The sequence below is a fragment of the Dreissena polymorpha genome, chromosome 2 (assembly GCF_020536995.1).
Source record: "Dreissena polymorpha isolate Duluth1 chromosome 2, UMN_Dpol_1.0, whole genome shotgun sequence".
Classification (NCBI taxonomy): Eukaryota; Metazoa; Mollusca; class Bivalvia; order Myida; family Dreissenidae; genus Dreissena; species Dreissena polymorpha.
This window is the reverse complement of record NC_068356.1, coordinates 99566650-99589955: the sequence shown is the minus strand read 5'-3', so window position 1 is coordinate 99589955 and position 23306 is coordinate 99566650. Positions and strand designations below refer to the sequence as shown.

General features: G+C 37.3%; 1 protein-coding gene across 1 annotated transcript in view; it reads left to right on the top strand.

Annotated features, from left to right (window-relative positions):
• Positions 1 to 23306, top strand: part of LOC127868247 (uncharacterized) — a 235629-nt gene that overhangs the window by 29030 nt on the left and 183293 nt on the right. The gene's annotated exons all lie outside the window — the stretch shown is intronic.

Sequence of the window (23306 nt, the reverse complement as noted above, 5' to 3'; positions counted from 1 at the left end):
ATTTGACATTTTGATATAACTTCATACGATTGGTCAGCACCATCCAACAATGTCTTGCGTGCAATATTCACATGCTTAGTCATTCGTAGAGACATAGTATGCTGTTTCTCAGAAAGCAAACATCTAGTCTGATTATATAATTTTTTTCACTCTTACGGTGACTTCAGTTCTTTCCACAAAAGTTTCAATCCTACAATTTCAGGAGGACGCATATAAAATTGCCCTATTGCCCTTGTATATTATGCCGTCCGAGCGTCAGATTATTGTGTATCGTGTAACATAAAACGTACACATGTATTTGCTTTACTGATATACATTCATTTTTATCAGCATGTCAGCATTTTAATGGTTTTGGGACATACAATTAGTTAAGGCCCTCAGTCAACAAAAGTGGACATAATTAAGCAAATAAAATCACTTTTGAACTTTTCGTGTATACGTCAAATATACTTGCTGCTAAAGTGATGGAAGTTAATTAACATGTTGACCAGCATTTGAACTTATTGCGTTCAAATGTATTGTCTTCGGTATTATCGGAGTGAAAACCCAATTAAGCAAAGAAAGCGCTTTGAACTTGACTCGAAAAGTATAATTTCTTGCGTGAATAAACACAATATTCGTTTTAAAGACTTATAATTAAACAGTGAAACAAAACAAGGAGGTTATGTGCGTGAACATTAACAGATCGAACTCACGTACCTTGTTTCCATGTACTTCCCTCGGTCATTTCCAAAAATTACTACAGTTAAGTTGTCCGTTCGCGACATGTTCTCGCTTTCGATTAACGTGTTAATTAGGCTGTCTATTCTTTAATCTTTATAAATTAAATGTATAAATGGGTACGTAGCTAATTTTCGCCTCAAATATCGAACAAATTATCTTCACACTGCATTTTCCATCATAATGCGACACTGTGTTTGAGTAATCCGTTTATTGATATAAATCATATATTGAATCGAGGAAATAATAAGTATGTGTGTACTCGTTTTTAAGAATACAAAAAGTTTCAATTCGGCGCCGCTAAAATATGCCTCGAATTGTAAGACAATATTCAGTCGTTAGACATACCCAATAACAAACCATTTTCCTACTAAGACAAACACAATGCTGTGAAAAAAGAACTGTGCGGAACATCATCATCTTCTCAAAACACAGCATTGTGTCCATGCTCCGTGATTGCAGGGTATCAGGATCTGGCCATCTGTTAAGTGGTCGTATCAAATCAACACGACGTAATCCTTTAATCCATGCCGCTATTATTTCACTCATCGACCATCGTAAACACGACCTCCGGGAACCTTCTTATCTTCTCACAACACATTTTAAGTTATGACTGACATTTTGCTTATAAAAAGATACATTTTAAATCAATTTGATCATAAAAAGGGCAAAAGGAAGATGTGGATTAAAGCGAACGATAAAGCAAGAGTATTTGTGACGTTTGCCTTGTCGCTCCTTGAGAGTCGTGCGCGTCAACTCGTGCAGATCCACCCCAATTCACGCTGTCCATGCGTAAATAGAACTCCGCAGTGCAGACATATACGTTATATATCATATTGTAGTCGTGGTCTAGGTTTTTGTCAAGTCTCATTGTAAGTATAAGTTTCGACTCTCGTGCTTCACGATCCGAATATGCATCGCCGCTTTCTACGATGTATTTGTGTGAAGACGAGTTTTACCCGTAGCGTATCTTGTTATGTTGTTTTCTTTCGCCTCATATGACGCATGCGCCTCTTTTGATGGTACATTTCCGGTAACAAATATATAGTCATTGCTGTGGTATATGATTAGTGTTTGGTTGTAGTGCTTTCTGACATACATAAGGAGCTATTTTGCAACTTATGTGTGCCATCAATTTCCGAGTTATTAAATTGGTTCTTGGAAAGGTATACCGCAAATAATAGTTTTCATTTTTTTCATTTATAAATTGAACGTGATTTTTGCGATTATGGATGTAATCGTTTATTTTATGTAATGTTCCCAAGTTGACCGCTATTACGAACAGTTCGACTTGTTGTGTTCAAAACAGCGATATTGAGTAATAGAAACTAAGAAGAGACTTCATTCCAACGAAAATTACAATATAGCCGAAAGTGTTTTCTCTGATTAGCATGTGCGGACTGCACATATAATATTGGACGACAATTAATACATGTACTTTAAGCCCCATTTTCCAATAGTGCGGCTCCTTGTTGTTTTAAATAATATGCTCGGCTTCTCTGCTGGCGTTATTGCGACGAGAGGAAACTGTTTGTCGATCACTCTTGGCGTCAGGGCGGAATGCCAATCTTAGCCGGCCAATACACTTCCGCTTCTAGTGATGTTCCGAAAATAATAGAGAAGCGCTCGCTGGATTATTCACATCTCTGTCAACGACAATTGCCTTATAAAAAGTTAACAGGCAAATAACCAGTTGTGATATTACTGAATCGTTTATCTTGTTTATTAATATCGTGACATGTATTGACAGCACACGAATATATCAGAAATTTTCTTTTGAGTCAATTTATTTATGTTTTTTTTTTCGGAAATGTATATATGCTTACACTGGAAAACAACCGACAATTATTACTAGTACGCTAGTAAATGAATTTGATACTTTACATTGTTTCATAATATATAACATATTTACTATTTGTTAACAATCGTTTAACGTAATGAGAAGGCTTGTTTGATTCATTACTAAACAGTTAAAGCTGCTCTACAAGGTTATGTGTCCGTTATTTTAACGCATTGAAGAGTAATGTACATGACATGTAACTGAATTTGTTATTCGTCAATTTGTAATAATTTAAGTCTGGTGTCAATCTCATGAACGCAAACTGTAATGTCAATCCAAATGTTAAATCATAACTGTTGAAACCTGAAACCGGAATATATCAAAGTAATACAATATGTTGTATGGCTTTAAATCTATGAGACGTAGGTTCTCCATATAATGCAACATCCTTAATATATGTATATAAGAAATGAAACTCCAGTATCATAATGAGTATATAATTGTGCGTTTTTCATTTATTTTATGCAAATGACCTATTCTTATGATACAAACTATTGCAAAAAAAGGGATTACAGGCTAATCAGGGACGATTATATTGTTCGATATAAAGGAAGTTTCTTCTTAACCAAAATCAAGTCTAGGGGTAAGTGCCGTCCTACATTAGCCTGTGCGGACTGCTAAGTCTCAGCGGTACGTGCCGTCCTACATTAGCCTGTGCGGACTGCTAAGTCTCAGCGGTACGTGCCGTCCTACATTAGCCTGTGCGGACTGCTAAGTCTCAGCGGTACGTGCCGTCCTTCATTAGCCTGTGCGGACTGCTAAGTCTCAGCGGTACGTGCCGTCCTACATTAGCCTATGGAGACTGCAATCAAGTATCAGCGGTAAGTGCCGTCCTACATTAGCCTGTGCGGACTGCTAAGTCTCAGCTGTACGTGCCGTCCTTCGTTAGCCTATGGAGACTGCAATCAAGTCTCAGCGGTAAGTGCCGTCCTACATTAGCCTGTGTGGACTGCTTAGTCTCAGCGGTACGTGCCGTCCTTCGTTAGCCTATGGAGACTGCAATCAAGTATCAGCGGTAAGTGCCGTCCTACATTAGCCTGTGCGGACTGCTAAGTCTCAGCGGTACGTGCCGTCCTACATTAGCCTGTGCGGACTGCTTAGTCTCAGCGGTACGTGCCGTCCTTCATTAGCCTGTGCGGACTGCTAAGTCTCAGCGGTACGTGCCGTCCTACATTAGCCTGTGCGGACTGCTAAGTCTCAGCGGTACGTGCCGTCCTTCATTAGCCTGTGCGGACTGCTAAGTCTCAGCGGTACGTGCCGTCCTTCATTAGCCTGTGCGGACTGCTAAGTCTCAGCGGTACGTGCCGTCCTTCATTAGCCTGTGCGGACTGCTAAGTCTCAGCGGTACGTGCCGTCCTTCATTAGCCTGTGCGGACTGCTAAGTCTCAGCGGTACGTGCCGTCCTACATTAGCCTGTGCGGACTGCTAAGTCTCAGCGGTACGTGCCGTCCTTCATTAGCCTGTGCGGACTGCTAAGTCTCAGCGGTACGTGCCGTCCTTCATTAGCCTGTGCGGACTGCTAAGTCTCAGCGGTACGTGCCGTCCTACATTAGCCTGTGCGGACTGCTAAGTCCCAGCGGTACGTGCCGTCCTTCATTAGCCTGTGGAGACTGCTAAGTCTCAGCGGTACGTGCCGTCCTTCATTAGCCTGTGCGGACTGCTAAGTCTCAGCGGTACGTGCCGTCCTTCATTAGCCTGTGCGGACTGCTAAGTCTCAGCGGAACGTGCCGTCCTTCATTAGCCTGTGCGGACTGCTAAGTCTCAGCGGTACGTGCCGTCCTTCATTAGCCTGTGCGGACTGCTAAGTCTCAGCGGTACGTGCCGTCCTTCATTAGCCTGTGCGGACTGCTAAGTCTCAGCGGTACGTGCCGTCCTACATTAGCCTATGGAGACTGCAATCAAGTATCAGCTGTACGTGCCGTCCTACATTAGCCTGTGCGGACTGCTTATCAAGTCTCAGCGGTAAGTGCCGTCCTACGTTAGCCTGTGCGGACTGCTAATCAAGTCTCAGCGGTAAGTGCCGTCCTACATTAGCCTATGCGGACTGCTAATCATGTCTCAGCGGTAAGTGCCATCCTACATTAGCCTGTGTGGACTGCTAATCAAGTCTCAGAGGTTAGTGCCGTCCTACATTAGCCTGTGCGGACTGCTAATCAAGTATCAGCTGTGAGTGCCGTCCTACATTAGCCTGTGCGGACTGATCAAGTCTCAGCGGTAAGTGCCGTCCTACATTAGCCTGTGCGGACTGATCAAGTCTCAGCGGTAAGTTCCGTCCTACATTAGCCTGCGCGGACTGCTAATCAAGTCTCAGCGGTAAGTGCCGTCCTACAGTAGCCTATGCGGACTGCTAATGAAGTACCATCGGTAAATGCCGTCCGACATTAGCCTGTGCGGACTGCTAAACGAAGCTAATCTGGACACCACTTTACAAACGTGCATTAAGCCCTGTTTTTTCAAAAGGCTTGCTTATTTACACATCCAGGAAATGCATACAATACATAAAACATAAACGAATTAATACAGCGGATGTGACTGCTTTTGAGCAATCATTACATACATTAGTTGTGTTTAAACCGATTGATGACTTCACGCCATACTTGGCCCAGAATTATCACAAAACGCAAACGCGTAAACAAAAATCAACCTGATTATATATCAATTTGCTTTATTTCGCATAAAATGTTGTAAGTTCGGTCTGGAAATGTCTCAATAGATTAAATTGGAACTTAAAATATGCTATGGCCATGAAGTGTAGATATGCAAAATACACACATGTTTACTGATATGGCTGGAAAGTGAGCGTCATTTAAAAATTAAACATACGAAATAAAGGGTATAAAACGGCGGAAAAAAATGTCTCGGTATGAACGTCGCCATTTTGACTATCGCGTGATATAACGCATCCGCTTCACATTTCATGACAGTCAACTAAATTGAACACGACAATCATACATTAAATGTGCAATGATTCAGTTATATAAAATTGATGTATTAATTATATTAAAGTCCTTTAAATAAATAAAAAACATCAAAAACATCTATTTAAGTTTTCACTAAATAATGTGTGCTTTTGTTGAAGAATTTCCTGATTAATTAACGTAAACAATCATTAAACGCCTGCACAAAAAGACTTGTAGAGTTATTAAACACATAAATTTACGTATAATATAAGAACAAAATGTGAATGATAAATTTTACAATGCAAGTCGCTTATTTATTGCATAATAAAAACAGCTGCCTTCGGATACAGAATACTCGGTAGTCCTTAGCGTCGACTCTTTGTTCACTTCCGATGACTGGATGCAGACGATTCGGGTCACCAAAACATACGATAAAGTATTGTAGTGCTACATCACCAAAAATAGCAATCTTATAATTACAGATACATGGGCTTTATAACTAAGCGCTTAACTAAATGGTTATTATTTAACTTTCCCTTATAAGAGTCATCATGTAAATGCCTTTTGATAACACTACGTCCGTTTACGTGTTACTATTATCACTCTCACTCATACTTATATTGTTTAAAGAGACTGGATACATAGTCGAACCCTACCCGGCGAACGACATCGCGATACTGCGACTGGAAAATTCGGCCTTCCTCCCCAACTACAACCGCCACGTGTGCCTTCCATCGCCGCTACTTCCGGTTGGCGGCGTGTCACATGTGACGTCATTGTCGACCGTGTATGATGCTAACGTTGATGCCGAATGTTAGGTTACTGGGCACGAAGCGACCGAAGACAAACTTCATCATCATCATCATCATCATCATCATCATCATCATCATCATCATCATCATCATCATCTTCATCATCATTATCATCGTCATCATCATCATCATCATCATCATCGTCATCCTCCTCCTCCTCCTCCTCATCATCATCATCATCATTATCATCATCATCATTATCATCATCACCATCATCATCATCATCATCATCATCATCATTATCATCATCATAACGTTCTAAGTTTGAAACGGATACACATGTTTGAAATGTGCGCGTTATTTTCTTCTGCGAAACGGCTTGATAACTGTTCACGTTTGGATGATTCACAATACATGTACTATGCACAGGCTAATCAGGGAAGACACTTTCCGCTTTAATGGATTTTTTTAAAATAATTCTCTTCTCAACGAAAATCCAGTCTAGATGGATTAATATGCGGACTGCCCAGGCTAATCTGGGACGACACTTTTCATTTATCCCTGTTTTCCCAGAGCAAGGCTCTTTTTTATTAAGGCAACTCCATCAATCTACATTAATGTACATTAAGGGGTGTTCAGAAAATGTTCGCATGTGACATAAGAGGCGCGCCGGTGGTGTTAACCATATCATCTTGTTAAACATTATTCTATAACTTCATTCTAAAATTATTTTCCAATTTCCTCGAAACCGTGTTAAAATTGTGCGAGATATTATATATACACAAATCTTTTTCAGACCCTTTTTCGTCCATGGCGCCTGCGTGGCAACTTCAACTGTGCATCTCGTGCTAACCAAAATCTGCCGAACCACGTGGCTTAAAGAGAACGGCTACTACAACTTCCGTAGTGACGTCGTCTGCATCGCCAGTGAGGGACCGGAAGCGCCCACGTGCTTCGAAAGTACGACTGAGAACTGGAGCTAGTGGTTTATTAATCTCTTTAGGCTTTTCCGTGTAATGTCTGTAAGTGAAACTGCGGCCAGAAATAGCTTCAAATGTTAAAAGGGGCTAGTGTTTATTTGACGCATAATGCCAAACTTTTTTCGTGTAAGCTTCGCAAGTGAAAATTTGGGAAAGTATTTTCTTCATGATAGAGACTGCCGATCTCGTACATTTCTATTTGTTTAACATGGTTGTAACAACGTTCGATATCCTGGCGCGTTTTAAATGCGGTTGGTAGGTGTTGGGGGGGGATATTCGTCATTATTAGTGAGACTGCTCATTTCCAACTTACAATGTCTATAACACGAATGTAAAACCGTTCTACAGTGCAACGACATCCGGGTGTGATTACACACTCTCGTAAAGAATCAGATGAGAATGGCCCACATTTTAAGTTTATCAAGAATAAGATCATGAAAAACTAATTGTATGCATGCGGACCAATGAAAACAGGCTATTTAATAATTATCAGAGTCTGAACGCAAATGTCACCAAAAATTGTAAAATACGCTTTTGCTTTCGACATAGCAGCTCGCTTGTAGGCTATGAGTTTGTTATTTTTACAGAATAAAATATTGTTGTTGTTTCTATTTTTGTTGTTTAAATGAATACATGCTAAACTGCAGAAATAATCCGTTTCGGGTTCGTAAACTGCCTGCACAATGTTGTCCCTAAGGTCACTGCTTCCGTGCAAGCTTATTACGGCTGGATAGCCGACGTCACCGGTGGGCTCAATATTTACGCCTCACTAGTTTATTAGCCGCCATTTAACGAATGAAAAGCAAAGTGATTTAGATTCGCGGAATATAATGATGCCATTTTGCCATTAGCTGATGATGTCTGTTGTTTGTTTTACTTTTCAGATGTGGTTTAAAACGTGTAAACTGATTACATTTTAACATACGGAATCCTTAAATCCCCTTGATTCCAGAACACTCAACGAACATGCATTAAACCCCGTGTTACCAGACCACTTTACGAACATGCAGTAAACCCCGTGTTGCCAGATCACTTAACGAACATGAATTATATCCCGTGTTGCCAGAACACTTTACGAACATGCATTAAACCCCTTTGTTTCCAGAACACTTAACGAACATGCATTAAACCCCGTGTTTCCAGATCATTTGTTGCCACAACACTTTACGAACATGCAGTATATTCCGTGTTCCCAGAACACTTTACGAACATGCATGAAATTCCGTGTTCCAATACCACTTAACGAACTTGCAGTAAACCCCGTGTTCCAAGACCACTTTACGAACATGCATTAAACACCGTGTTCCCAGACAACTTTACGAACCTGCATTAAACACCGTGTTCCCAGACAACTTTACGAACATGCATGAAACCCCGTGCTCCTAGACCACTTTGCGAACATGCATTAAATCCCGTGCTCCTAGACCACTTTACGAACTTGCATTAATTCCCGTGTTCCCAGACCACTTAACAAACCTGCATTACACCCCGTGTTCCCAGACGACTTTACGAACATGCATTAAACCCCGTGTTCCCAAACTACTTTACAAACATGCATGAAACCCCGTGTTCCCAGACCACTTTACGAACCTGCATTAAACCCCCTATTCCCAGACCACTTTACGAACCTGCATTAAACCCCATGTTCCAAGACCACTTTACGAACATGCATTAAACCCCGTGTTCCCAGGCAACTTTACGAACCTGCATTAAACACCGTGTTCCCAGACCACTTTACGAACATGCATTAAACCCCGTGCTCCTAGATCACTTTACGAACATGCATTTAACCCCGTGCTCCTAGACCACTTTACAAACAGGCATTAAACCCCGTGCTCCTAGATCACTTTACGAACATGCATTAAACCCCGTGCTCCTAAATCACTTTACGAACATGCATTAAACCCCGTGCTCCTAGACCACTTTACGAACCTGCATTAAACCCCTTGTTCCCATACCACTTTACGAACCTGCATTAAAGCCCTTATTCCCAGTGTGAGGCTTACTGTTTACAGAATCAGCATCACCAATAATAGTCGTGATATCATTTAGATATCATCATCATCAATAATAGTCGTGATTTCATTTAGATATCAGCATCATCAATAATAGTCGTGATTTCGTTTAGATATCAGCATCATCAATAATAGTCGTGATTTCATTTAGATATCGGGATTAAACAATTTTAATTTTTTTGGTTCCAGTATTTTATTTACTAGATGGACACTCAGCGTACATGACTTTAAAGTGTAAACATTGGAATTAAATATGACATACGACACACATGGGAATAATAAAACATGACTTCATATAAAATACACATTAAAAATGACTGTAAGCGACAATAAAAGTCATATCTGTACTTTTAAATATGAAATGTGCATTAAAAGGGGAATTTAAGTATACACATTTTGATCGGCTGTTTGCTTTTTCTACACTTTTGTTAAATGAGATGTTGCTAAATCGTGCAGAGCGTTAAAGCAATAAAAACAAAAATCAAATACCTACGGATATATTTAAACGAGAGTTTCACAAACTGAAACTGATCAAATGAGCGTCGCTTTGGGAAAACGGGGTTTAATGCAGGTGTGAACAGTGTCGTCCAAAATTAGCATGCACAGTCCATGCTAATTAGGGGCTACAATTTCGCCTTAACTGGATTTTCGCTAAGAAGAGACTTCCTTTAACCAAACGATATCATAAAGCGGACAGTATCCACACTGATTAGTGCAATTTTCACAGGCTAATCTAGGACGATACTTTTCGAGCATGCATTAAGCACCGTTTTCACAGAGCGAGGCTCTGATATGTTCGTTCTTACCTCAGAAGGACAGCATTTTTAAACTACAATTCAATTAAGCACGACTTGCGCGACTTGAGGAATATCCACAGAACACTCGTACTTTTCACCAACGAGCAAATACTGTAGAATCATTGATATACGGCGGTATAAAATTCGTAGATGAAAATCTTACAATTTTTTGTACACGTAAATTCATTGAACTTTGACCTTCCCCTCTTAAAAAAACAATAACAGCAAACATAATAACAACTAATTGTTCGTTGTGATCTTCAATTTTAGAATCGCTTAACCCACGAAATTAATGAAAATACATGCCACAGAATAATCACGATGTCACAAAAGTAATCACGATGTCGAACGAGAAATCACGGTGTCACACGAGTAATCACGGTGTCACACGAGTAATCACGATTTCACACGAGTAATCACGATGTCACAGAATAATGACGATTGTACTGAACCTATGCATCCTGCGTATGTGTAGTAAGATAAATACAAAGGCACTAATTTAATAATAGTTCAAACAACAAAATCATAATGAACATTCTACATTAAATAGTAAGTGATCACAAATCATATACAGTATTCTTCTTGAAATATCCCCGAACAAACGAACGTACGCGAAGAACAACGTTTAAAATGTTTTTAAACGAGCTTATGATAAAAACACAACAGACCGCGCTAACAGGCACCTACACCTATAAATTGTGTCATGTCCGTTGCAACGGCCGCTTAACGCTGCCAAAGTGTGTACATCATCTGCATCTCTTCGCACGTGTAGGAGTCGTTGATCGGCACGCAGTTCCCGTAATGGTCACTCAGGAGGAAATTTCCGCCGCCGGAAAGCCTGATGCAGCTGAGCGGCGCGTTTGAGTCGTATTCTGTATCGCGCGCGGAGCAGGAGTCTCGGTAGAAGCCGCAGATCTGCCCAAGCTTGAAGCAGTTTTTGTTATGGAAGTCGCGCTCAGCAACAGCCGGTTCCGATGTTTGGTCTTGTGCTAGTGACCGTTCATGTTCCATGCCGACTCGTTCTGAATTCAGTTCCGCGTTCGCCCGACTTCCGTTGCGCTGCTGTCTATTATTCACGACGTCTCGTAGGTTGATCAACTTCTCGACGGTTTCCACGAGATATTTATCGGTGTCGCCACTGGCCAAGATGTTCTTAATTATTCGATAATTTATGCTGCATTGCGATAAATCGTATCCGGTCCACTACCGCCGCCGGAAATGGCGCCGGAGAAGGCTCTAGTCATACCGTCGACATAAAAGGAACTTCCGTCTCGCAGCGAACTGGAATAGAAATTTCCATGTTGAAAAGGTACCTTTGCTGATTCTTGGAGTGTGTTTTTGAATGAAATGGACAAATGTGTTTGAATATGCGTATGTATAATATATTAGTTTAAAAATATTCATTTTAGCTCGATTGCATAGAAAGCATACAGCTTAATTGAAACGCTCTCAGTCCGCTTCCTGGGACTAGAACCATTATTTGGTGTCTATAAGGGGTATCTAAATAAGGATCCCACAGTAGGGCTCGAACCCGTGACCTACCGATCACGAACACATTATTCACTTCGCCACTTCGATCGGTATGCACATATTTTTGTTTCGTGTTATAGTTTACACATATGTCTCATACACCGCGAATCCAAAACATCGCCTTAATGATATTTATTAAATTGCTAGGGCAAAATCGCACATTTTATGTTGAATAACTCAACAAGGAAGTATTACTTTTAATAAATGATGATAATTAAAGACACGATTGAAAATGAATATACTATACCTTGTCAGTGACTTCAGGACAGATTTCACTCTTTCTTCTGAGTCTTTATTCGCAGACACGTGATCTTAAATGGAAGCAATAATTAAGCCTCGTTGTGTGACAACTATTCTTAATGTGCGAAATGTCCCATGCAAGATCAGCCTGTGTAGTCCGCACAGTCTCACCAGACACGACACATAACATCATGACTGGATTTTCGTATAGGAGAGACTTCCTTTAAACGAAAACTACGTAGAAACAAAACGTGTCGTCCCTGATTAACCTGCGTGGACAACACACGCTTATTTTGGGCGACCCCCTTACGCAAATGCATTAAGCCCCGTTTTCCAAGAACGCAGCTCAATTTCATTACACGCATAGAAAATAACAGGCAAATACTGTTGACTTCAAACTCTATGCAATCTAATAAAATCATCGCATGTAATAATGCATTTTTATTTATTTTTTGTTTAATCTTAAATGTATTTTAGTGTTACAAGTTGCTTTTGAGTTTCAGAACAAAAGTGTTAATTGTTTATTGTGTGTTTAAAGTTCTTGAACTTGTTATTTAACTATTTGAATGATGTAATACAGATTTGACAATTACTTTGACAAACTGAAAAATAATTTTGAGGAATAAAATGGTAAAACTCTTCATGGATAAAAAATAACTACAAGCTAACAAGTACACTACGCTTCAATGCAAATCTATCAATTAAATTATCAGTCTGTAAGAAGGTCCCTATGTACAGGCAAAACAGTTGTGTGTACTTTCTAAACGTTTGATGATGGCATACTGCATAAATCATTTTTTATAATTGACGAAATTTTAATATTGTCTACTAAATTGTTTAACAAATACTTGCCTATGTCAATAAAAATAAAAACTTGCTTTATAAGTGAATTAAAAACTTGTCTTCTTATTCACAAAAAAATTAATCTACATTCTCGACCCATCGGTATATTCGAAAGGTCTGCATACACTGTTTCAACTCAAAATTATTATCTTTTGAAATAACAATAAAACCTTACATCCTAAGAACATTCACGTTATTATCAACACAGAACACGTGCTCATTGGATTTAAAAACATGTTTGTTGCGTCCTGATACTCCAACATTTCTATTCAGTGTGATTTTAAACATTTCTTTACTCAACATCTCTTTTGAACATTTTGTTTTTATTGTATGAACTCAATTTAAATCAAAATTCGCCCTAATATATATAACTTTATCGTGAGTGCTTGTTCACGCGCAAAAATAATAATCGTCTTTCTACCAATTTATTCTCATACATACGATGGCGAATGCGTAGACGTAGACGATTGTCTAAACAAAAATACATTCAAATTATAACAATGTAATATTAAGCAATGTAAAATAATAATAATTATTATATATCCAATTTGACTTCAAACTGTGTGCTCGTCCAAATATATCTCCGTATTGTACAATGAAACGTCTAATAACCTATAATTATTATTCTAACAACTCATTTGAATACCATTTACACAAAACATGCACGTTACATTTTTTGAACAGATTTAATCATTTCAAATCAACCTAAATGATGATGTTATTTCAGGAATTCAATCTCACGTGTACGTTATTTTATGAAATTATTCATTATAAGTGACGTGTTGTTGTGGGCTAAATATTAAATTGCACCTCATATTAGCCGTTATGTTTTTAATCACACAGAGTCAATTGGGGTATATTTGAGCCTCGTTCTGATTTTCCTCCTAAATTGGATATTTGCTCAAAAGAGACTTCATTTAAACGAAAAATTCCATTAAACGGAGGCCTGCTCGTACTAACACAGGACAATACTGGAAGCACGTGCATTATGTCCAGTTGTCCCAGTTTTGTATGTTTTATTTTTGTGTGTATTAAGAATCCGATTACATAAAGCATCAGCTCGTAAACACACTAAACATAAACTTTGAACAAGAAAATGTTAACCGAACAAAATGCCAACAAACCGCATAGGAAATCGGAAAATAAATCTGGATTTGGTATAGTTGTGTGCTTGTAGCATATATCCTTTGTAGACTTACCTCATAATGCCGTTGCATTAAATCGGTATGTTGGGTATTCCGCACGTCCCAAACTTTTTTGAAAACGGCCATTAGCTGCGCCGCGCTGTGGGTAAATGGGGCTTATTGCATGTGCGTAAAGTTTCGTTCTAGATAATCCTGCACAGGCTAATCACAGACCGACTGCACAGGCTAATCTGGGACGTCGTTTTACGCACTTGAATCAATACCAGTTGTTCCAGAGCGAGGCAAAATTCAACATACACCGATTTCAAGATGAATAGCAGGTATCACCGAACGTGAGTATCGACGATGTAATTACACGACAAATGTGGCGTAATAAAACCTACCCAGAAAAAAAGAACAGACGGTTCGCAATTTTGCAGTCACCATTTAATTAAACATACCTATACATGTATTATAATATTACGGGCAAAAGCCCGCGAAGCGGGCGTTGACCGTTCATACATATGGGAATTTAGACATAAAATTACATAAGAATACCACATATGGATACGTCTCAAAAACATTTGCCACGCGACATATATTTTCGCGATGCTATTTATGAACTTAAACAAATCAAAAACACTTTGACATATGCTAAATCACATGTAAATACATACCTCAGGAAAAGTTATATCAATGACATCATAATTGTGTAGCGAATCGCTCTAAATATTCTCGCATTATTTGTTTTTCTTCGCAACCGTTCCAGAATTAGGTCATTACTCAATTATCTCCCCTGAATGCTCTTCTTCAGTGGGGATAAGCCGAAGACTGGTTCACTACATATAGTAACAGTCTTCACCGAACACAATTTACGGGAACGTAACCCGTCTTTAATATATTGCCGAATCTCATATTTCTGTCGAATTTATTTGCTTTTATCTTTTCGATATCTTATTGTTATTATTATCCTGACAAATCACAAACGCTTGTTAAAAAATTATTTGTTTTAAACACTAGAGTTGGCATCTCTATTCTTCCAGTATTCTCGCGGTATTTCAATAACGACACCCTACTGTTTATGTATCAGAATTTGTGACGCATTTTCCATTCGCTCTCAGAAAGAAGTTTTACGTGTGACCATGAGCACTATTCTGGTAAGTTGTCGTTGTTATCCACCAGAAACACATTTATTCACAAATTTTTAAGATATGCAGATCTAACTTTTTAGTCTTTTAGCTTTAATTTTTAACGTATTTACACCTCGTCTGCTCGCACTTTACCGATATCCCGAAAGGTTACATATCACTATAATTAGTTTAGGCCTAAAACCACAAAATCCGATACCGTTGGAATTTTCGTACCACAATCTTACGTAAAAAATCTCCCAGATTCGAAAAAAAAAGACATTTATACATTGTCTGCATTATTGATCAAATTTTAATATATTTGTTGGTTTTCCGTTTTTAGAAGCTGTTCTGCCAAGGCAAGAGCTGGGCATTATACAAGCCATTCTATCCAGCAAAACTGACAGTAAACCACAGTTTTGGTTTACAGAAATCAACAAAGGAGGGATTCCCGAACTATCAAAATTTCCAAGCTATACACACAGTTATTATCTGTGGTGATCTTTATTGGTTCTGTTTGTTTACTTGGATGGAACATGTGTGAACTTTTATAGAACTTTGAAAAGTCTATATTTGTCTATCTATAAACAGAAACAGCTATAGTATAATAAGATCAGATGTGCAAACAATGTCAAAGGGTTGTTAAATTAACAATTTGAAGGCAGTTATGCTGAAAAAATATGAAAAGTTTCCATGCAAATTTTGTCTGTATATCGACAAGTGTCTGCCGATTATTGTCAAACTAGTAATACAAAACTTACCACAAGTATGTAAAAGCACTAAGTACCTGTGATCATTTTTAGTAAGATAGTGTAATTCTAAACAGTAGCAAATAGCTTGTTTAGTAAATGCATAATGCAATTAATATGATTTCCGTTCTATTGTGTAATTAATAAATTGGTTGTTACTTGCTAATCCATGATAAATGTTGTATGGCTAGTGCAAAACCAGCAATGTTAATTTTGTAAAAGGTAATACAATAACACCACTTTGTAATTTCATATACGTAAATATTCTTGAAATGTAGGTTGATGAGTTTTACTTATTTTGTAACTATTATTTTATGTGCAAATAAATGATGTGAAGTGTTTTGTATATCCACACAATACCACGTATCTTTTTATATATGTACTGTATTATGTGTTATTTGAATGTTTAAATAAAAAATATGGATGATATAACATGATGCATTCTAATCTTTGCATTCAAATTGTAACTATAGAGCTAAGTGTATGCAGTTTAGACTGTGATTTTAGAATTGCTACAAAATGGCTAGTTTTTTAGTGGCGACAAAATTTAAACTATTCAACAATAGTTTGCGAAAGGAAATTAGAAACCTGCAAGATACCTGTATTAATTAAATATTTTAATTGCGAAACGAGTATGTTGTTATGCTGTTACACATAATTATACATTGATAATAAATAAGAAGACAATTAGTGGTGTTAACGTTTCCCAACAGTAGAAATCATTCTTCTGATGAAGTCAGTGATATACAGACGAAAGCTCCAGGTATGGCTTTCAATACGTAGTGTGTGTTATTTGGCAGTCTAAAACTTATTGGATTAAAAAAAAATCCTGTCAAATTTGCCAATCAAAATTGATTTGACACATCACATGATTTTCATTATGTTAAATCAGTGTACTGTATGCTAAATGCAACTGCTTTAGCAAGCTGTCAAGTTGAATTGAGACATTTGATGAAACAAACTGTTTCGTAGGTAGGACCAGTACATGTACTTAGTGTCTATATGACGTACCATGACGTCGAAAGTCTACAAGACCTACTAGGTAGAACAATCAATGTACTTCGACGTACAATTTTCACCGACTCTTGAGTGTTAGCCAATCAGAAGACACCTTACGTCTGTTGCTTTTAGAGATATTTGACATTGAACATTATTATTATTATTATTTATACCGAATTATGCGACTATCGACTGCTTACTCATAGATATTGTGGGTATTTATTAAACATTATTATTATAATTTATACCAAATTATGCCACTATCGTCCGCTTACTCGTAGATAGAGATTTTAAACATTTATTATAAATAAAACTGAATGAAAAGCGGCTCAAGAGACTAGTGTTTTGATTGGCTGTTCAGAAAAATTAATGTGTACTTAGAAGTACAAACATGTATGTTGAAGTATAAATTGTACTTTGACGTACAAATATATACTTCGAAGTGTATTTTATATTTATGTCGACGTACAATTATTGTACTTCGACGTACATTTCTCTTTTTAACTTGTAGGTCTTCTTGACTTTCATCCCAAATGGTACGCCATAGTATGTCTTTAGGGTTATCTAAAGAATGCTCCCACTTAAGGAATCAATACATAGACCTCCCAGTGACTAAGCCAGTTAGCAGACAACCCATCCACTATACCACAGACACCGAACCAGCTATAAATTCCTGTGGCTAGAAAAAAAAGATGCTAGATCTTTAAGCTTGGAACATGTAACTCGTTTTAAGATTGTTTTTTTGGATGCATTACTTAATTAATGCAACAATTATAATATTTTGAACACAATCATGTCCATGTATTTATTAAAAATACATGGTCATAAAAAAACAAACTTAAAAAGCTTTTGCCCGTAAATTAGGTAGCACCTATAATCATATTAAGGGGCCTTTTTACGTTTTGGTAATTTGGCAAATTACAAAAAATGGTTTCAGATATGCAAATGTTCGTTGCAGTTATGATATTTGTGAGGAAACGGTAATACTGAACATTTAACATGCTCTAAAATCCAATATTTGCATATTTTGACGATTTACAAACCTGAAAATAATAAAGCGTTGCAACGCGAAACAATTTACTAATTTGGATAGTTCTGTTTTTGTCGTTATATTGTGTGACACTACGAGGATTGCTATATGAAGTATAAAATACATCATTCATTTTATGAGCACGGATGGCCGAGTGGTCTATGCCTTAGACTTTAACTCCTGGTGTCAGTGGTTCGAGCCCTGTTGAGGGTTACTTTAAAAAAAAAATTATTCTTGTTTTTTATTGCAGCTTTTTAGATACAATGTTTTAATTGATCAATATAAAGCATTTAATGATGAACTTTAATACATGCCAAAATATGTGAAAAGATCCCTTCAAATCTCATTTCAGTTGAGACCGACCCAACTTGCCGTCTCGACTTAAATATTATTACTTGTTAAGGCTGCACACCACACTTTTTAGCCACCAATGCGAATTGGAATTTCTAAATAAAGAGAACATTGCTCAAGTAAGCACCATTTTGAGTGTCTAAATAATAATGAATGTCAGGTTTGAGTTGTGGTGATTTTTCTTGGATGTTTGTAAGTTACCAAAACATTGGTATTTTAACTATAGCTGCATACAGGAAGTAGAATTAATGCAATTCGAAAACAGGTGTAATGCTGGCTCCGGTCAGTATTTCTGTTGGAAATTTGAAAAGGCGTACAGACATTGAACTTTTACAAAAAATCTAATCCTTTGACCCCCAATTTTCTCCATTGCTGTTTAGTACTTGGTAAGTTACCAATGTAAAAACATGGTTTCCAGGCACCTTGCTTCTGCAGGAAAGTGGCAGTTTGTTGTTGAAACTGGCTTAAAAAGGCTCGGAAACACACAGAATTCTTATGTTTTGATTTGAAATCATCAATACTAAAACATTTTGCCCCAACTCATTTGATTTGAATGTTACTGATTTTTCAGAAGGCACAGCCTCAACCATTCTGGAAATGTGCTTGGTTTATTTTCAGATTTGCGAGGTGACCAGTTTCCAGACATTGGTTCGCTCCTGCTTGTGTACGAGATTGGCCGAGACTAAAAAAACTGTAGTGTGCCACCTAAAGATGTAAGAAACGTTCTTCAAAAGGAGGTTATTTTATAACCTTTTGCGGGAAATCGTCTACCAGTCTAACACGCAAATAAACAGTTTCCAGATGAAAAGGTAACATTCTCTTTTTTTTATTGATAAAACTACTAGTGGGTTGCTTCGGTACACAAATACGCGTTCAGTTGACTGACGCCTTCGAATACGTTCAATTTATGTTTTAGGTTATTTTACACTATATCAAATGCCAATGGCTGCAATAGAGACCAATAATGAAACCGCCAAATGTTATAGCATTTTTTCCGTCTTTGCTTTATTTTAGATTGTGCAAGCCTTGTTTTAATTTAAATATGAACATGGCTTCTTGGACATTAGAATACAAAATGTATGTCTTTCAACTTCTAAGAAAATCTCATTTATCTGAACGTAGGCACCATCAGGTTTCAGGGTTCGCACAGGGCTTGAAAAGTGCTTGAAAACGAGTCCTAGGCTTGAAAAGCCCTTGCTCAAAGGTTGGCCTTGAAAAAGTGCTTGAAAAGTGCTTATTTCATGTAAAAAAATCCTTGAAAATGTTTATTTCTGCTCAAAATTACTTATATCATCGCTTTAATTAACCAGGTTTTCCGAAGGAAAAAACTGGTTATTAGATTGGCGAATGCGGGCGGGCTGGCTGGCTGGCTGGCTGGCGGGCGGGCGGGCGGGTGGAACAAGCTTGTCCGGGCCATAACTTTGTCGTTCATTGTGAGATTTTAAAATCATTTGGCACATTTGTTAACCATCATTAGACGGTGTGTCGCGCGAAAAAATTACGTCAATATCTCCAAGGTCAAGGTCACACTTTGAGTTCAAAGGTAAAAAATAGCCATAAATGAGCTTGTCAGGGCTATAACTATGTCATTCATTATGAGATTTTAAAATCATTTGGCACATTTGTTCACCATCATGGGACGGTGTGTCGCACGAAAGAATCACGTCAATATCTCCAATGTCAAGGTCGCCACAACTAAAAATAGATTTATTTTAAAACAAACTTACAAAGGGGGTTAATTTTGTTTGTTCATTTCAAAAGTTCAGTTTGAGTTGTCTCCCTTTATCAGATTTTTTTTTACAATGAAAACCTGGTTTTGTGACAATTTTGTCCCTTGTTATAAACTTAAATCGTTCTTTAGGGAAATATTACGAAAATTGATCATAAATTCCTTCGCACAAAAAGTTGAGTACGAAACATAAGTTTCGTACACTATTGAGTACGAAACATTATGCGTACATGTCACAGATTATGTGTACTACGTCAGAGGTTCTCCATTGTGATCAATTTTCGCGAGTGAAAACGCAGCGATGGGGAAGTGTCGTTTCAAACCAGGGTGGTTAACTGAATATTACTGGGTACAGAAAAACAAAGGACATTCGAAAAGCACATTGTCGGGTCTGTATGAAGACCATTGGTGTCGGGGGATGGGGGAAAGTGCTTTGAAAAGCCACGAGAAAGAGGAAACCCACAAAGAAAACATAAAATTGAGAAGCAATGTGTTTGCTTGTAATAACTTTAAAAAATAAATACATACAGTCATTTAACCAGTTAAGAATCACCGGGCAAAAACGTTTATTCTTTTGACCACAATAATTTCTTTCGGGATTTAGTGTCAATGTGAGAAGATGTAAAAATAGGGTAACATTTATTTTGTATGATAACAGGGTAGGCCTGACGGCATATGCAGTTTTTTGTCAAAAATAGCCAATTAAATTCACCCTTCGGAAAATTATTAAAAATCATTCAACTTACAGAATTAGTATTTCAAAACATTGTCATAGCATTTGTTTTCAATCAGCAAAAAGTTTATTTGAAAATAATAAAGCCTTTTATATCCATATGCACATTTCAAAACATAACTCCTTCAAATTCAATCAGTTCTGGTTAACTTTTTGCTGCATTTTTCCACCCTCTAAGCTATTTACAAAAGATTTCTTGCTAAAACTTTGTTAATTTATTCCTTTACCTAATGTATATCTACATACATGCCATAATTTTTCAGACCAATTCCGGGACATTGAGTTAAATTGTCCGGGACTTTTGCCGATTTTCTGGGACATGTATAAAATATAGCGATATTTATAGACATATGCATTTTTGGTACGTTTTTTTTTGTTTCGCATCGTTAATTGCAAAAGTTCGAAAGCCTATCCGAAATACACTTGATCTATTAACGTCAAATTAAACATTACTACTTCCGTTCCTAGATACCAGCCACGTGTTTTCAGTGTAAGCGTTCTAAACATAGATGGTGACGTCACTGCGTTATTGTTATTAAGACAGGTGTGTAACGCATAGTTGTTGATACGCCTTTATTCATTTATAACATTTATATAATAAAAAATACAACAATACAGTACTGTTAGATCGTCAACTCAAATCAATTCAGTTTTTATATGCTTACTTTTTTACTCAACTTCTTTGTCGGTTAAACGTGCGAACTGCTTTTAATTTTTTACTCAGCGATGTTGGACTTCAGATGTGTGAACAACTATCCTTTGCCCTTACGCAGCGGGAAATAATGACGTAGTAGATTAAAGTCAATTAACAACCACATTAAACAATGCCGCCTTTTCGGTTTGACCGCGAACGTGAGACAATCGATATGATAACAGGACCCCTGTTAATTGATCGATTTTGACACGTAGCGTAGTCTGCCTATTCGGGTAGGCATTGTCATGGAGACGCTGCAGATATACACAGATTCGAGGTGCAATGAAGCCTAAGATAAGGTACATGTATATATGGATTTTGTAAATTCCGGGACATTTGATAGATTTCCGGGACAGCGGGACAAGTTCTTCATTTCCGGGACTGTCCCGGACAATCCGGGACGTATGGCATGTATGATATCTAAGACACTTATCATTTTGTTTTTATTGGGGCATTATGGAAAATTAAATTCAAATTAATCGGAGCTGCTGATAATCCGGAACTGGTTGACAAACTGTATGTGAGACTCGTTGAGTTAAGGATGGAAAACATGTATGCAATAACTAAAAATAACATGTATGAGTTATTGTGGAATAATTTTAATTTGTTTGAGCAAATAAATGATATTTACTGTGTTAAACTTGCTTGAAAATGCATTTTTTTAAGGAAACTAACGAACGGTTCTCGGCCTTGAAAATGAAAATTTGGCCTTGAAAAGTGCTAAAATTTAGGTTTGAGATTTCTGTTTGAACCATGGGTTTTTGCAGTGAGATTTCAACAAAAGCACAGTATCATCGAGTATCCCAATATCGTGGGAGTTCTAACATCGTGGTATCCATTATTTTCGTGACCTCTCGTGGCGTGCGTTATTTTTCCGCATGCGACTTATGTCAAAAGTGACAGCGGTTTGTTTACACAGCGTCCAGGAAGAAATTCAAACAGGTAAATAAGAATAAATGTTTCAGCACCTTTCTAAAAAAATGATATTTTACTATTCTATGTTCATAGCACGTGAAAAATGACCGATAACGCCCCAAAGTGTTGCCCCCATTTTTTTCCTTAACAGAGAAGACGACATGACATTTTCAGGGCCGCGTATGCAAATGAGTATTTAAATTTTAGGCCAAGCAATTTTTATTTTTCGGTTAAAGTGATTTGATATTTTAGCTGTTTTCTACATTTTATCAATGGTCTGCAATAAAATAGCACTGAGTTAAATGGGTTAAAGTTTCTATTTAAATGCTCAAAATCAACGAAAATTTCGTAAAGTATTTCGTCAAATAAAGTTAACACCTAAACAATCAGTGTTCCTTATAGCAATAGCCACAATTTCAACGCTAGATGTGGTATGATTACTAGATTTTTGTAGATACAAAATGCTCGTTTTTATTTATTTGTGACCACAATAAATTCCATGTTAACTCTTTCAGTGCGGGAACCAAATTTTGAAGGCCTTTGCAAACAGTTTGGATCCAGATGAGACACCACAGAATGTGGCGTCTCATCTGGATCCAAACTGTTTGCTATTCTGATAGTATTCTTTGAAAAAAAAAATTGAAGAAAATGCTAATTTTAGAAATTCAGCAGACGACATTTTAGCAGACGACAAATTTCACAGCATGCAAAGGGTTAATTTCCTGCGATTATATCTATTGATACGACACATGAACACTAAAATGGTACCATGTTAAAACCATAATTAAAAACAAGCATTTTGTATCCACAAACATCTAGTCTACCAGACCACATCTGGCGTTGAAATTTTAACAATGACCATAAGGCTACATTCGCTACAACAAATTGATGATTGATGATTTGTTCTACGGATTTTTGCTACCCAAAAATGGAGCGAGCGAGCGAAATAAAAATAAATGTATTTTTATTCTATTTTTTGTTAAATCACAGGCGAGCAAAAAGTGAAAAATAAAAAATGCATATATTGTCTGTGTAAATTGATATATTTTGCCAAATAAATGCATGATATTATCTGCAAAATTCCAGTACAAGATCATTTTGTAGTAATTATTGAGTTTAAGCCCTTATCAAATGTTTGTAAAAATAAATAAAAATGTCTCTTATAGCTGTTCGGCTTTCTCACACCAGGTAGTGATTACTTAAATTTAACATGGTACATGTAGTTTTCATTATCAAAG